Consider the following 17507-nt stretch of genomic DNA (forward strand, 5'->3'; position numbering starts at 1 on the left):
GCCGAGTCGCCCCTCTACACCGCCTCTTGTTCTCGCCCTACCCAGCGCTCCGCACGCGTCTCGGCTCGCCTATCGCGTCGCCCCTCTACACCAACTATCGTTCGTGCCGTACGCTTTGTCTGAGCCCTGTCACTTTTCCTCCTTATACTCCCTTTTTCCACTCCTCCACCACTCTCCCCTCTCTCCTACACGCTCACTCACCTTTACTCCTCCCTTCTCGCACACTCTCGCCTTCCTCAGCTTCCTCTGACTCTCCTTAATCTTCCCTTTAAACTCGCACACTCTCACACGCTATCAACTCACTCGTCCCGGAAACGGAAGTCCCCCTTCTACCTATTATTTTTGCCAAATATAACAATTTTTCCAACGCAAATTTAAGAGCGTCGAATTCCAAATACATCCATGTATATTTTTATTATGATATCATTATTCGATTTTTGGCAAGACGAGATGATATGTGGTATAAGCGTCGCGCGCTGTAGGTAGGTGTTGCGTTATTTCTGTTCAGTTGCGCCGTACGCTTAAAAATTTCCATTTCAACTCCGGGATGACCAAAAGCGCTGATGCGAAGGCCAGCGCAAGGCGCTGACAGCGAGAGGTTAACGCTATTTCGAGAGTCCTGGACTAGCAACGGAATGTCGACTCCGACATTATAAATACCGCCGAATTGTAAGATCGGGCGGGCAGTCGCAAATCATAATCTGAACGAACACGTACGTCACATTAACCGCTACAATAATATTCTATCCCGGTTACGGTACAACAAAATCAACAACCAAATTCACGCATTTGAATATCATTTGCTCGTGTCATAATTCCGGAAAGCAAGCATTTCAGATCGTAAGTTTGAAGTGTAAAGAACTGTGTTATACGCTGTCGTTTTGTGAACATGTAAGTGCATTTTTATTGTTAATTTTTATTGGTTTCTTACGCTTGTTACTTTTTCCTTTGATATTGAATATTTAATATAATTTTTTATTCAGCTCTTACTCAATTCTTTGCCAGTTTTGCCAGTGACTATATAATCTTCTGGGAGAGGTGCACTTGGACACGGTACATTTGGACACGGTTTATTTGGACACGGTTCATTTGGACACGGTTCATTTGGACACGGTTCATTTGGACACCGTTTATTTGGACACGGTTCATTTGGACACGGTTCATTTGGACACGGTTCATTTGGACACGGTTCATTTGGACACCGTTGATTTGGACACGATGCATTTGGACAATGTTCATTTGGACACGGTGCATTTGGACACCGTTCATTTGGACACAATCAATTAGACACCGTTTATTTGGACACGGTTTATTTGGACACTGTTCATTTGGACACGGTGCATTTGGACACCGTTCATTTGGACACGATCATTCGGACACGATCAATTGGACACGGTTCATTTGGACACGGTTCAATTGAACACGGTTCGTTTGAACACCGTGTGTTTGGACAGGGTTTATTTAGACACCGTGCATTTGGACACGGTTTATTTGTACACGAATCATCTGGACATCGTAAAAAATACGGCCTGTGCAGTTGGACACCGTAAAAAATGCGGCCTGTGCAGTTGGACACCAAAATGCGCGATCTGTGCAGATGGACACGAAAATGCGCGACTTGTGCAATTGGACACCGAAATGCGCGACCTGTGCAGATGGACACGAAAATGATAGACATGTTAAACATAAATTATGTTAATATTGTTGCATAAATTATGTTAATATCCTTACTCGTCAATATATCCTATATAATATATCAAAGTACATGCGTGGGCGGGGGGGCCTCGTTCCCCCTGCACACCCCATGGTCGGTATGAGTGGACCTAGGAGTGCGGGCGGGGGGGCTTTGCCCTCCCTCCGCACCCCCCATGCACGTGGCGGTGTGGGTGACGTTGAAGCGTAGGCAGGGGGGCTTCGCCCCCCCCGCACCCCCCTAGGACACGCTTTCGACGTGCCCGGGTAGGAAATGTACCTCGCTTTAAGCGTGAGCGGGGCGGGCTTTGCCCCCCCTGCACCCCCCCATGCACGCGCATTTCGGTGTCCAACTGCACAGGCCGCACATTTTCGTGTCCATCTGCACAGGTCGCGCATTTTGGTGTCCAACTGCACAGGCCGCGCATTCTGGTGTCCAACTGCACAGGTCGCGTACTTCGGTGTCCAACTGCACAGGCCGCGCATTCTGGTGTCCAACTGCACAGGTCGCGCATTTCGGTGTCCAACTGCACAGGCCGCATTTTTTACGGTGTCCAACTGCACAGGCCGTATTTATTACGATGTCCAGATGATTCGTGTCCAAATAAACCGTGTCCAAATACACGGTGTCTAAATAAACCGTGTCCAAACACACGGTGTTCAAACAAACCGTGTCCAATTGAACCGTGTCCAAATAAACCGTGTCCAATTGATCGTGTCCGAATGATTGTGTCCAAATGAACGGTGTCCAAATGCACCGTGTCCAAATGAACGGTGTCCAAATGAACCGTGTCCAAATAAACGGTGTCTATTTGATTGTGTCCAAATGAACGGTGTCCAAATGCACCGTGTCCAAATAAACATTGTCCAAATGCACCGTGTCCAAATGAACCGCGTCCAAATGAACCGCGTCCAAATGAACCGCGTCCAAATGAACCGCGTCCAAATGAACCGTGTCCAAATGAACCGTGTCCAAATGAACCGTGTCCAAATGAACCGTGTCCAAATAAACGGTGTCCAAATGAACCGTGTCCAAATGAACCGTGTCCAAATAAACGGTGTCCAATTGATCGTGTCCAAATGACCGTGTCCAAATAAACGGTGTCCAAGTGCACCTTTCCAGAAGATTATATAGTCACTGGCAAAACTGGCAAAGAATTGAGTAAGAGCTGAATAAAAAATTATATTAAATATTCAATATCAAAGGAAAAAGTAACAAGCGTAAGAAACCAATAAAAGTTAAACAATAAAAATACACTTACATGTTCACAAAACGACAGCGTACAACACACAGTTCTTTACACTTCAAACTTACGATCTGAAATTCTTGCTTTCCGGAATTATGACACGAGCAAATGTTATTCAAATGCGTGAATTTGGTTGTTGATTTTGTTGTACCGTAACCGGGATAATATATTATTGTAGCGGTTAATGTGACGCACGTGTTTGTTCAGATTATGATTTGCGACTGCCCGCCCGATCTTACAATTCGGCGGTATTTATAATGTCGGAGTCGACATTCCGTTGCTAGTCCAGGACTTTCAAAATAGCGTTAACCTCTCGCTGTCAGCGCCTTGCGCTGGCCTTCGCATCAGCGCTTTCGGTCATCCCGGAGTTGAAATGGAAATTTTTAAGCGTACGGCGCAACTGAACAGAAATAACGCAACACATACCTACAGCGCGCGACGCCTGTACCACATATCATCTCGTTTTGCCAAAAATCTAATAATAGTATCATAATAAAAATACACATGGATGTATTTGGCATTTGACGCTCTTAAATTTGCGTTGGAAAAATTGTTATATTTGGCAAAAATAATAGGTGGGGGTGAGGTTAAATTAAAAAATGTGACCAATTTGAAAAATCTGATTACGCTATTGTAAAGAGCACAAAAAGCCATAAACATTTCGTACAAATTTTTTGTCTTTATGCCTTATATTTTCGAAGATATTCGCAAAAAACTATAAAATCCGTTATTTTCGAGGGGTTGTTTTAACCCCTAAACGTCGAGATAAGCCGCTAAAAAAAATACGTGTTTAATATTTTTTGATGCTCAACAACATATCCAAAGCGCATCCAAATCGGGTAGGGACACTTCCAACCGTTCCCTGTAAGTCAAGAAGTATATTATAAGAAACTACTCAATAGATTTCATATGGGTGAGTGCAAACCAAGCGAGACTCTTATGGAGACGAATTTTGCAGTTCAGGATAATACTAGTATAGGATCGGATAAACCTTATCGAGAATTAATTGGGTGTCTAATGTATTTGACACAAACGACGAGAACCGATCTGAGTTTCTCTGTTAATTACTTTAGCAAATTTCAAAGTGATCCGAAGGAAAGTCACTGGAAAGGATTAAAAAGAATTCTGAGGTACATTAAAGGTACTCAAACCTATGGACTCATGTATAAAAGGTTAAATAACAATGACAGAGAACCTCTGATCGCGTTTGCTGATGCTGATTGGGGGAATAGCGAGAACAGAAAGTCAACTTCAGGTTTTCTATATAAGCTTTATGGCAATACAATATCGTGAGTAACAAAGAAACAAAATACTTTAGCTCAGTCATCTACAGAAGCAGAATTCGTTGCGCTAGCTATGTGTGTAACTGAATACTTGTGGCTCAAGAATTTGTTGTTCGAGCTGGATGCAATAAAAACAGATTCCTTGGTAGTTTATGAAGACAATCAGTCATGCATTCATGCATTGCAAAGGTGGGAACACAAACGTCTTAAGCATATAGATATAAAATATAACTTTGTACGAGATATGGTTAAGGATAAGAAACTTTATGTTAAGTATATTCAAACAGAAGACCAAGTTGCTGACATGTTTACGAAGGCTTTAACTAAAGAACAATTTAAACGGCTGTGTGAGAAACTTGGGCTTCAAAATGAGATTAAATAAATGATTTATTTTTTTTGCGAATTATTCCTTTTTTTTGTTACTGTATGAGATAAAATGAGTAACGTAATAAAATACAGATTTGAGGCGGAGTGTAAAGAATTGCAAATCTGCCTTAAGGATATTAAGGATAGACAGGTGTCGATTGTCATACCTGTGTGGTATGAGTGTTTGATTGAGCACAATTGGATAGCCTATTTCGAATATAGCGGCACGTGTATCTATTCGTTGCGCTCTTTTCGTTTATTCTTTTGTACTTAAAAATAAATTTTTCTTTTCACGGAATCTGTGTGTGTTAACTCAAGGATCTGACATCCGCTCCTAAGCGATATTTCAAAAAAATGATCAAGAACAAGGCTGTAACCGACATCGAACTGAGCGACGTTAAAGAGTTCGAGTGCAAGGCTTGTAAGTACAGGAAATAAACAAGAAGATCTTTTCCATCGGCTACACTCAGGAAAGTAGAGGTCGGAGATCTTGTACATACAGATGTGAGCGGTCCACACGAGGTAACGTATAACGGAGCCCGGTGGTTCATGGTACTTAAAGATGACGCAAGTAAATACCGGATGGTGCATATTCTAAGAGGCAAAGAAGAGGCTGCGAGTAAGGTGCTCGAATACTGCGCTTACGTCAAAACACAGCTCGGGAGGAATGTCAAAGTTGTAAAATGTGACAACGGTCCGGAGTACGTTAATGAGAAGTTGAAGAATGCTCTGGCCAAGAACGAGACTGTGTTAGAATTGACGGCACCTTACAATCCCGAGCAAAACGGCAAAGCCGAACGTGAGATCCGTACGTTGACAGAAACAGCTAGGTCAATGCTACATGGACGTGGATTGCCAAGGATACTTTGGGGCGAAGCGGTACAAACGACAGCGTATCTCAGAAACATGATTTGCACATCCAAAAGCGGAAATCAGGCACCTTTCGAGCTTTGGTTCAACAAGAAGCCCGACTTGTCGAAGCTGGAAGTATTCGGTTCGGATTGTTATGAAAATATTCCGAAGATCAAGCGTCGAAAATGGAATGAAAGGGCTGAGAAACGAATCTTCGTTGGATATCAAGGCAGCAACAACTATCGTATATATGATCTCATTAGACAGAAAGTGGGAGTCGCGGCAACGGTAACATTTAGTCACAAGGAAGGTAATTTCCGTTTTTCAAAGGTAATACCGGTCACAGAAGTGGATGAAAGCGAAGACGAGCTCACGGAAAATTCTAGTGAGACAGGCGAGGTGGAAGAAACCGCTGGACAAGACAAAACAGCGGCAAAGCAGTCCTCGGCCACACCTAGAAGAGTCACACGCGAAGATCCAGTGAAGCTTCGAGATCGGAACACGCTAAAGCAACCGGGAGAGGTATGTGCAAGCTCACGCGCTTGTATCAGTGGTCAAGCCAGCAAGTTATGCCGAAGCTATTAAAGGACCGGACGCCGACAAGTGGGAGCAAGCCATCACTGAAGAAATTGAAGCCCACAAGAAGAACATGACATGGAAGATCGAGGGAAGACCGGCAGATCGTAAACCCATATCCTGCAAATGAGTATTTAAGGTGAAGCAGACACCAGGAGAAGAAGATCGTTACAAAGCCAGGCTGGTAGCCAGAGGCTTTACACAGCGAGCAGGTGTCGATTATGAGGAGACCTTCGCTCCGGTCGTGCGCTACGAGAGCGTACGTGCACTATTGGCGAAGGCGGCGGTCAAGAATCTTGAAATGAAGCAATTTGATGTAAAAACGGCGTTTCTACACGGAGAACTAAAAGAGAATATCAGGGTTGGGTACGTCCCTTTAAAACGCCAATATGTAAAGGTTTGGGTACGTTCCTCAAAAACGCCCTTTAAGGCTCCTCGGGGCAAATACTAGGTGCGCAACTAAGTTTCCGGGTTTCACACATAGATGGCACCAATAACACATGTACTCGACTTACATGTCTGAAGTTGTCTGAAGTTATAGCTTGGACATCTGTTAACAATAACCAGTCGTTATATAAACACATATCGCAACGCAAAAATATTTTTTCTAACAACGGAGATGTCGAGTTTTGTGCCAAATAAACAGCATTTGCGGGAAGCTTTGCTTTTCTGCTTTAACTTGAAAAAAAATGCAGCTGAAGCACGTCGTTTGCTTGAGGAGGCCTACGGCGAACATGCACCATCGAAAACTACCTGTGAAGATTGGTTTAAACGCTTCAGAAGTGGCGATTTCGACACTGAGGACAAGGAGCGCTCCGGAAGACCAAAAACAATTGAGGACGCCGATCTGCAAGCGTTATTGGATGAAGATGATACGCAAACACAAGATCAACTTGCGGAGGCATTAAACATGACTCACCAAGGTATTTCCAAACGTTTACATGCCATGGGAAAAATTCAAAAGGAAGGAAAATGGGTGCCGCATTAGTTGACTGAGAGACAGATGGAAAATCGAAGAGCCACTTCCGAAATTTTGCTTTTGCGGCATGAAAGAAAGAGTTTTCTTCATCGAATTGTTACTGGCGATGAGAAGTGGATATATTTAGAGAATCCCAAACGCAAAAAATCGTGGCTTTCACCTGGTGAAGAATCAACATCGACGGCACGGCCAAATCGTTTTGGAAAGAAGACAATGCTCTGCGTTTGGTGGGACCAGAAAGGAATCGTGTACTATGAGCTGCTGAAACCGGGCGAAACTATCAATGGGCATCGCTACCGACAACAACTGATCAATTTAAACCATACATTGCTCGAAAAACGGCCAGAATGGGACACGAGACACGAACGAGTGATATTGCAGCACGACAACGCTCCGTGCCATCGCAGTTCCATCGTCCAGGACACCATCAAAACGCTGAAATGGGATCTGCTACCGCACCCGCCGTATTCGCCAGACCTGGCGCCTTCCGATTATCACTTGTTCCGGTCGATGGCGCATGGCTTGGCTGGGCTACACTTGACCAATTTCGAAGAAGTGCAAAATTGGTTGGATGAATGGTTTCGGTCCAAAGACGCGTCGTTTTATTGTCGCGGTATTTATGTATTGCCAGAGAGATGGCGAAAATGTATAGCTAGCGAGGGACGATACTTTGAATAAACCATTTTTTGTATTTCTCTTGAAATTTTCCATTTTTTATTGATCAAAAAAACCCGGAAACTTAGTTGCGCACCTAGTAAAGTACTTTATCTATCTATCTATAAAAGTATTATATAGAAAGATGGTACAATAAAAAATAGGGGTTTTCATTTAAAAAATTTGACTTAGGCCCTATTGGGCTTAATACAGACCCTGGATCTAAAATCCAATAAGATCGTCTATTGGCCCCCTTCAAACCTTTCAACTTTTATCTGAAACACTTTTCCAATAAACCAAGCCGTCAATTGACACTTAACGAAAATTAACACAATAACATTTAAACGACACCCAACGATAAAGGGATCATGGCGACATTGATTAAATCGACATAGGGTGCGTTCGGGGAGACGCTATTAGCGCTATGAGACACTAATGCTATGAACCCCGTTCGGAGAGCCAATAGTATGATAACGTTAGCATGCTACCCGAACGTACGCGTAGCGCTAAGAGCGACAACGTTCGGAGAGTTCTTAACGCGCTATTGTTGTGTATTGATGATACAACTGTGACAATATGGATAGAGAAAATATTGATCCGTTAGTGCAACAGAATACAATTAAAAATGGAATCGTTGCAATTTTGCAAGAAGTCATTGATTTTTCATCATCATCAGAGAGTGATGATGATGAAGTGGAACATATTATGTATGTAACAGAAAGAAGAGAAAAGTTGCCAAGATTAAAAAACTATGTGGAGAATATTATTCCAGTCTATAATGATCAACATTTTAAGTCACACTTTAGGTAATTTGCATTCTACGAATTATACGTGTATTTTATATTATGTAAATTACACTCACTTTATCTTCTCTGTTTTAAATTATGTACATTCCTATATTTACTAAGAGGTTAATTTTGTACTGTTTTCTGGCACAGAATAACAAAAGATACATTTGAATATGTATTAAATCTTATTGCTCCGAGATTAACTAGAACATATGCGGGACAACCAATGATTTCTCCCGAAAAGCAATTCTTAATTGCAATTTGGCGTATGGCAACACCTGATTCCTATAGGTTAATATTGTTTATGAAATTCAGATTCACCTTGAATGTCTCTGTGGTTATTAATTAGTGTCTTTTCAGATCTATATCTGAAAAATTTGACGTTAGTCGAAGTACTGCACTCATCGCTACAAGAAGAGTGATAGAAGCCTTATATGATTTGGCACCATTTTTCATTAAATGGCCATCATCTAGCAATGCTCAGACAATTTGGATTGGATTCGAAGCTGCAAGTGCTTTTCCAAAAGTAATTGGAGCGATTGATGGCACCCACATTAACATTCCAGCTCCACATAACGAACCAGCATCGTATGTAAATCGTAAAGGACACCATTCTATCCAATTACAGGTTTGTTATGTTTGTCCTGACTGATTAAGATTTGGTTACATTAATATTATTTTAGTTTTATAAGCAAAATTTAAAACTGCATATGTTTGTTTCACCAAAGCAAAAGCGACAATTTTAAAGTTTGAAAAATTTTTAAAAATTTGTAATAAATTTAAAGTTTAATTTAAAGTAAAAATAACATTAATGCAACTAAAGTTGGATTTATAGAGGCCGTAAACTATTAATTTATGTCGAAACCGTAAAATTTCGACCAATGCGTGATTATGCACAACGGAATCAAATGACGTGATTGATTGAAACTTTACGGTTTCGGTCCAAATTAACAGTTGTTTACGGCTTCTATAAATCCGGCTTAAGCCTAACTATTGAAATTTCTATGTTGATTAATATATTTATATTTTTTCTGAATTTTTAGGCAGTATGTGACCATAAAACACGCTTTCTTCATTGCTACGCAGGTCATCCAGGGTCTGTGCATGACCAAAGAGTGTTCAGATTGTCTGAAATGCAAGAATGGTTAGGAAATCCAGAAAAATTTCTTGAAGATAGTCATATCCTTGGAGATGCTGCATACAAATTGCATCAAAATGTTATTGTTCCCTATCGAGACAATGGGCATCTCACTGCTAAACAAAAAAACTTCAATTTTTGTCATTCCTTAGCTAGAATCGCTATTAAAAGGGCTCCTTAAAACAAGGTTTCGCAGTATAAGGACTGTTCTTGCAATAGATTGAGTGGATTTAATTCCGATGTTTGTGATTGCATGTTGTACGATGCATAATGTTTGCCATTTAAGGGGGGACGAAATTGAACTAGAATTTAATGAAGTAGAAGACAATATTCCTTTTCGAGATGCTGCACAAGTTGAACAAGCAGGTCTTGCCAAAAGGGATTTGATTTGCGAACGACTTCCTATGCGAAATGTTTAGGGATGTTCTATAATAAGTTGCAAATGCCTTGTCGCCAGTCGCAAACGACATAATTGACGAATTACATCGCCGCATTACATCACATTACATCACAACATTAGCGACTGGCGACAAAGCATTTCCAACTTATTGTAGAATCCTCCTTAAAGTAATCTTGTAAATCAACTATTGATTGTAATCAACACTCTGATGTCATGAGCACACATTTATTTGAACACAATATTACTAATTCATATTTCTTTGTTATTGTATTGGCATAACTCATGTATATGAAACAGGAATCATCTAGTGCCAAAGCCAGAATATCGTTTTTCTCTTTTGTTTCAAATTTGATATCAATAATCTAATATAAATAATTTGTTCAATGCACTGTCTCTTTGTCAAGAATAAATGTAAAACTGATATGAAACCTTCTAGTTTGTACTAAATAAATATTATTTTAAGAACTGTGTTCTTTCGCTTTTACTACTAATAAATTAAATTATGTCGACAGAATTGTACAAAATTTTATATCAAATAGCATAGAAAAGTTATTACACTGCTTCAATAACAATTAGTTGCGTAATTAGTAAATAGTTATATGCAGAAATTTCATTACAACAAAGTACTACATATATATGTATGTTTATTTATATAAAGATGGATCTATTACATTATCAGGTACATTATTTTAGAATATTCCAAAATAACTCGCTTACTACTAATATTTATTATTAAAAAATAAATATTTGTTTCTGTAAAAGTATTTCATATACTTAACGACACGTAAATGCCCACTCTTAAAACAAAATAAAAGAATATCTTCTTATTTTAGGAATACTGACGTGTATTATCACAGAATACTCTTGGGGCTTGAATCTTTAAAATATATCGTATACGATAGTCGACAAAAAAAAAACTTATAGCATGTGTAAGGTAATTATATAAATTTATCTTGAATATCATGTGCAAAATATTTTCGACAAAAAGAAACCTAGTTCTGCTTCATGCATCCATCTGACCTAAACAAGCAAAATCAAAATCACTAGACAAAACATACAGTTAGAAAAACCATACAAAATGAGAGATTAAAGGTAAATACTTTAATCCAAAAACATTACTTGTAATTTCTGAGTGAGTTTATCTAAAACGTCAAGAAGTTTAGCTCGCTGCTCTGTTGTCTGCTTATGACGTTGAAATTTATTTTCCTCGGAAATTCTTCTACTTTCAAGAATGGCTTCTGCAATATTATTGGCCTTTCTTTTGTGGCCTTTCTTTTGCAACCTTAAAGAAGTATCATTGCTGGAACTGCTACAGCTACCGTCAAGGGAACTGTCGCTACTTTCATTCTTCTTTATTACACCTGAGGAGAAGGCTACAGCAACAGGCTTCATAAAAGGTTTCTCGCCTAATAATGATTCCATCAGTTCAATGTAAGGCCAGGCCCGTGGAGAATTTCCGGATTTTGAGTTATGATCTTTTATGCTTTTAAAGGTTTTCTTCATCCCATTAAATTTTGATTGGCATTGTGGACCAGTAACGTCGTGTCCATGGCTACAAAGCACTTCACTTATCTGGTCCCATACTCGTCTTTGTGATATTTTGCCTACAAAAGAAAGATAAAATTTATGACATCATAAAGTATAAACAACATTATTAAACCAAATTTTATATTATTATCTTACCAGATTTGGTATCTTCTTCTCGCTTGCGAAATTCCTCAATAAGAAGGAGAATAGCCTGATGCGACCATTTGAAAGCTGAATTTTGTTCAGCATTACGCTGTTCTGAAGCAACATCCGGACTTAATGTTGTTGAGACCATGAGACCAGAGCTGGATGTAGCTCCTTTGCTCGTCTTTAAATCTTCCAATACTTTAGAAGCATAAACAATATCTGAAGATACAAAAAACAAGTAATAGTTAATTAATTACACAGGCACACAAAAAAAAGTGGTCTGTACCAAAGACTAGACCCATCATTTCTTATGTATTTTGACGTGCTGAATCCAAATCCGGGGTCAAAATTGACCCCCACCACACCAATTTTTTTTAAATCGCGAAAAACCACCATTGAAAACGGAAAATCCCAATATAAGGTGGGTCAGCGTTAGGTATAAATGTGGCAACCAACTGTAAGACCTAATCTATATGTACTTTGATGTCCTGAATCCGATTCTCGGGCCAGCATTACTGTACCACCCCCCACTTTCTTTTTAATCATGAAAAACCACCCTTTAAAACGGAAAATCCCGCTGTAAGGTGGATCAGCGTCAGGTACAAATGTAACAACCGACGTTACGGCCGAGTTGGACGTACCGAGACCTGGTTTTGTGGAGGACCGCAGCTCTGCCCCCTGGGGGCCGAGTTGGACGCCTGCCTTCGCATCCTATCCCGACCGATTTTAAATAGATATACCTACCGTTATTTGATTTCTACCGAGAGATCACTTAGTTTTAGTTTTGAAGAGGAAAAGAGTTTCTTTTACTCCTTTCTCCTTTTATAACGAACTCTTTTTTCTTCGAACGATCTATGTAGAGGATTTCTTTGTCTCTTTCGACTTTTAAGCTGGGTTTCTCTTTTAAGCATCCAACAAAAATCTGCCATCATATTAACATCCCACCTTCTTTGATACCGACGCTCCATTTCTTTCATATCTTGATGAAACCTTTCACCTTGTTCTTCGCTGAAATCTCCCAGGTTTTCGGGAAAGTAATCAAGATGAGAGTGTAGAAAATGCAATTTTAAGTTCATCAAGCAGCCCAAACGGTTGTAATTTTCTAACATTTCCTCAACTATATTCTGGTAATCCTCACTTTTCTGATTCCCTAAGAAATTCTGAGCTACTTTCTTGAAACTGAACCATGCTGCTTTTTGATGCTCAATCATTTTTGTGATAAATTTTTCATCGTTAAACAAGGTACGAATTTGAGGTCCTACAAAAATACCTTCTTTTAGTTTAGCATCGCTTATTTCAGGAAACTTCTCTTGTAAATATTCAAAACAGGCGCTTTCTTTGTCCAGAGCTTTGACGAACTGTTTCATGAGACCAAGTTTTATGTGGAGAGGTGGAAGCAGAATATTTGATGGATCAACTAAAGGTTCGCGTAGGATGTTCTTCTCCCCTGGATAGAAATCTGTTCTCTCTGGCCATTCTTTCTGTGTATAATGCCTCTCTAGTTCTGCTATCCCATAAACATAAGAAACATGGAAATTTTGTAAATCCTGACTGCTGTCCAAGAATCATGGATGAAATCTTAAGATCACCGCAAACTTTCCATTGATGTTCTGAGTACTTTATTTTCTCCAATACTATTCGTAAATTTGCGTATGTTTCTTTCAGCTTCGTTGAGTGGGCTATTGGAATAGATGCAAAAGTGTTTCTATTGTGGAGAAGAACACCTTTAAGGCTTCGCTTTGAAGAGTCAATAAATAGTCTCCAATCTTCATCTTTATAGCAGTTAGGTTTCAGTTCATGTATTAATCCTTTCACGTATGTACAGTATGTCAGTGAAAGTTCCGTATCATTAGCGTAGAATTTTCGAAATTCTTTTTCTCGATTTCGATAAACGCAAGCTTTGGTTCCTTTTGACAACATGTTTTTATTTTTCAACACTGCGGCTGCATACTCGGCTCCATCTTTGGGTAATCCTAAATTTCGTATGAAATCATTCAACTCCTTCTGATTGAAAGTTTCGGGTTTCTTATTCTTACCTGTTGGTGCATATTCATCTTCACTATCGCTTTCACTTTTCTCTTCGGAGCTTACATCAACTTGCATTTCCACTTCTACGAGAGAGTTGTCAATGTTCATAGATTCTTGGTCCTCGTCAGTTCCATTTGCAGAAGTTGTTGTTGGTTTTTCTGCTGAAGGTACATTGGCGTATGAGATTTTGGATTTAATGTTCAAATTATGACCTCCTTTCTCTGTCATACAGAAATAACAATCTTCTCGACACGATGGCTTTGACCATATCATGGGCTTTGTAAATTTTAACCGTTCAGGTTTACGGCTTTTCTCCCATCGTGATAACATTATTCTGCAATTACCACAAACTACATGAGGTACCCACTTCATATCTTGATTGTCTACTTCGATACCAAAGCATTCTTTGTAAACAAATTTCAACTTTGGAGATAGACTCCTTCGATTTTTGCAAATTTCAAATTCCCCACAAACATAGCAAAACTCGTCAGCGCATTTATCGCACTCATGAGTGCTATACAGGTTTCTTGTAACATTATACTCTGCAGAGGCCAAGTTTCCCACCAATGTAGAGCTGCGGTCGCTTGATGACGACGACTGCGGGCCCGCTTTCTCACCCTGACCAGCCGCCGATACTGGGGTTCCGAATTCCCTGCATCGTAAAACACTTTTTGCCTGTGTCTGCCATGACGGCATGAACGCCGTTTACCCAGGGACTTCTGCCAGTGTGGATCTGTTGACCACCGTCACCACGTGGAGGTGCCCTGGTTACAGACACAGGCGATCAAAGCGATAGTGAAGATGAATATGCACCAACAGGTACGAATAAGAAACCCGAAACTTTCAATCAGACATACTGTACAGACGTGAAAGGATTAATACATGAACTGAAACCTAACTGCTATAAAGATGAAGATTGGAGACTATTTATTGACTCTTCAAAGCGAAGCCTTAAAGGTGTTCTTCTCCACAATGGAAACACTTTTGCATCTATTCCAATAGCCCACTCAACGAAGCTGAAAGAAACATACGCGAATTTACGAATAGTATTGGAGAAAATAAAGTACTCAGAACATCAATGGAAAGTTTGCGGTGATCTTAAGATTTCATCCATGATTCTTGGACAGCAGTCAGGATTTACAAAATTTCCATGTTTCTTATGTTTATGGGATAGCAGAGCTAGAGAGAGGCATTATACACAGAAAGAATGGCCAGAGAGAACATATTTCTATCCAGGGGAGAAGAACATCCTACGCGAACCTTTAGTTGATTCATCAAATATTCTGCTTCTACCTCTCCACATAAAACTTGGTCTCATGAAACAGTTCGTCAAAGCTTTGGACAAAAAAGCGCCTGTTTTGAATATTTACAAGAGAAGTTTCCTCAAATAAGCGATGCTAAACTAAAAGAAGGTATTTTTATGGACCTCAAATTCGTACCTTGTTTAACGATGAAAAATGTATCACAAAAATGACTGAGCATCAAAAAGCAGCATGGCTCAGTTTCAAGAAAGTAGCTCAGAATTTCTTAGGGAATCAGAAAAGTGAGGATTACCAGAATATAGTTGAGGAAATGTTAGAAAATTACAACCGTTTGGGCTGCTTGATGAACTTAAAATTGCATTTTCTACACTCTCATCTTGATTACTTTCCCGAAAACCTGGGAGATTTCAGCGAAGAACAAGGTGAAAGGTTTCATCAAGATATGAAAGAAATGGAGCGTCGCTATCAAGGAAGGTGGGATGTTAATATGATGGCAGATTTTTGTTGGATGCTTAAAAGAGAAACCCAGCTTAAAAGTCGAAAGAGACAAAGAAATCCTCTACATAGATCGTTCGAAGAAAAAAGAGTTCGTTATAAAAGGAGAAAGAAGTAAAAGAAACTCTTTTCCTCTTCAAAACTAAAACTAAGTGATCTCTCGGTAGAAATCAAATAACGGTAGGTATATCTATTTAAAATCGGTCGGGATAGGATGCAAAGGCAGGCGTCCAACTCGGTCCCCAGGGGGCAGAGCTGCGGTCCTCCACAAAACCAGGTCTCGTTACGTCCAACTCGGCCGTAACGTCGGTTGTTACATTTGTACCTGACGCTGATCCACCTTACAGCGGGATTTTCCGTTTTAAAGGGTGGTTTTTCATGATTAAAAAGAAAGTGGGGGGTGGTACAGTAATGCTGGCCCGAGAATCGGATTCAGGACATCAAAGTACATATAGATTAGGTCTTACAGTTGGTTGCCACATTTATACCTAACGCTGACCCACCTTATATTGGGATTTTCCGTTTTCAATGGTGGTTTTTCGCGATTTAAAAAAAATTGGTGTGGTGGGGGTCAATTTTGACCCCGGATTTGGATTCAGCACGTCAAAATACATAAGAAATGATGGGTCTAGTCTTTGGTACAGACCACTTTTTTTTTGTGTGCCTGTGTTATTAGAAACAATGCTAATCATTCAAAACATGGGACATATTTATTAAAAACATATTATTTTTACAATTGCATAGTACTTTAATTCCTATTAATATGTAGAAACATGTTATTACATTAATTTAAATGTAAATAAAGTTGCTTTTACATGTTATATAAATAAAATCTTAATAATTATGTATCATAAATAACACTAAACAAGAACATAACCTCTTATACTTACCAGTTTCCACCCTTTTTACATCATCCGATGAAAGATATGTTGTATATGTTATACCAGTATCAAGATCTTTCAATTCTACTTTTACAAGTGGTTCCATTTTCTATTTACTCGTGATTCCCGTGATATCTAATACACTTGTGGGACATTCCACGTCAACTGAGACAGAGCTATGCCCAAAATTTGTCACGACCAAAAAAATCGTTCCTGGGCTCAAAATGTTCGTACTCTCATGTACTTTCGAAGGTCACATGGCGCTTGCGGAAAATTCAAAATGGCGGTCAACAGGGAGCCCATTAACCCCATTAAATATCATATTTCATCCGGAAAATGACGATCCCCAAAATTTGTCACGACCAAAAAAATCGTTTTAGGGCTCAAAATGTTCGTACTCCCATGTACTTTCGAAGGTCACATGGCGTTTGGGGAAAATTCAAAATGGCGGATTAAATATGGCCGCCCGTAAAGAAATGTCACTTGATTCGGATGAAACTCGGTACTAGGGGGTTTTCGAGGTCGCTAATTCCGAATGTGAAGTCGAAATTTAGAAATTCAAAATGGCGGATTAAATATGGCCGCCCGTAATGCAGAAATGTCACTTGATTCGGATGAAACTCGGTACTAGGGGGTTTTCGAGGTCGCTGATTCCGAATGTGAAGTCGAAATTCGGAAATTCAAGATGGCGGTCAATAGGGAGCCCATTAACCCCATTAAATATCACATTTCATGCGGAAAATGACGATCCCCAAGTTGATGATCATCATTCATTGAATCGTTGTTTGTATCTTGAACATATTTCATATAACATAAAATTGTAATTATGTGGAAAGCTCTCTGCGTTTACCAGGGTTGAGACTGTCTTCAATATCAATATTCGAAGCCCGCATTACTTTCTTTTTTTATTTATTTTTTATATTTTATTATTTTTATTTTTGAATTTAAAAAATTTTTTTAATTTTATTTTGTTATTTGTTTGATTAGATATGATAAGATTATATAAGATGTACAATTTTATAACGTTTAATATTGAACAACTGCAAGTGCCTCTTTGTCGTTTGAATACCTCAAAACTTTTAATTGTTTATCTTGTTGAACAATAAATGCATGCCCTAGCTGAATTTTTGTGACGGGAGGCGCCACAGAAAATCTTTTAGCAAGATGTCTTTTAGCTCTGTCGTGATCTTTT

Source organism: Temnothorax nylanderi, unplaced genomic scaffold (assembly GCF_030848795.1).
Source record: "Temnothorax nylanderi isolate EJ_2023f unplaced genomic scaffold, tnyl_v1.0 TNYL_tig0336_pilon, whole genome shotgun sequence".
In the NCBI taxonomy this organism is placed as follows: Eukaryota; Metazoa; Arthropoda; class Insecta; order Hymenoptera; family Formicidae; genus Temnothorax; species Temnothorax nylanderi.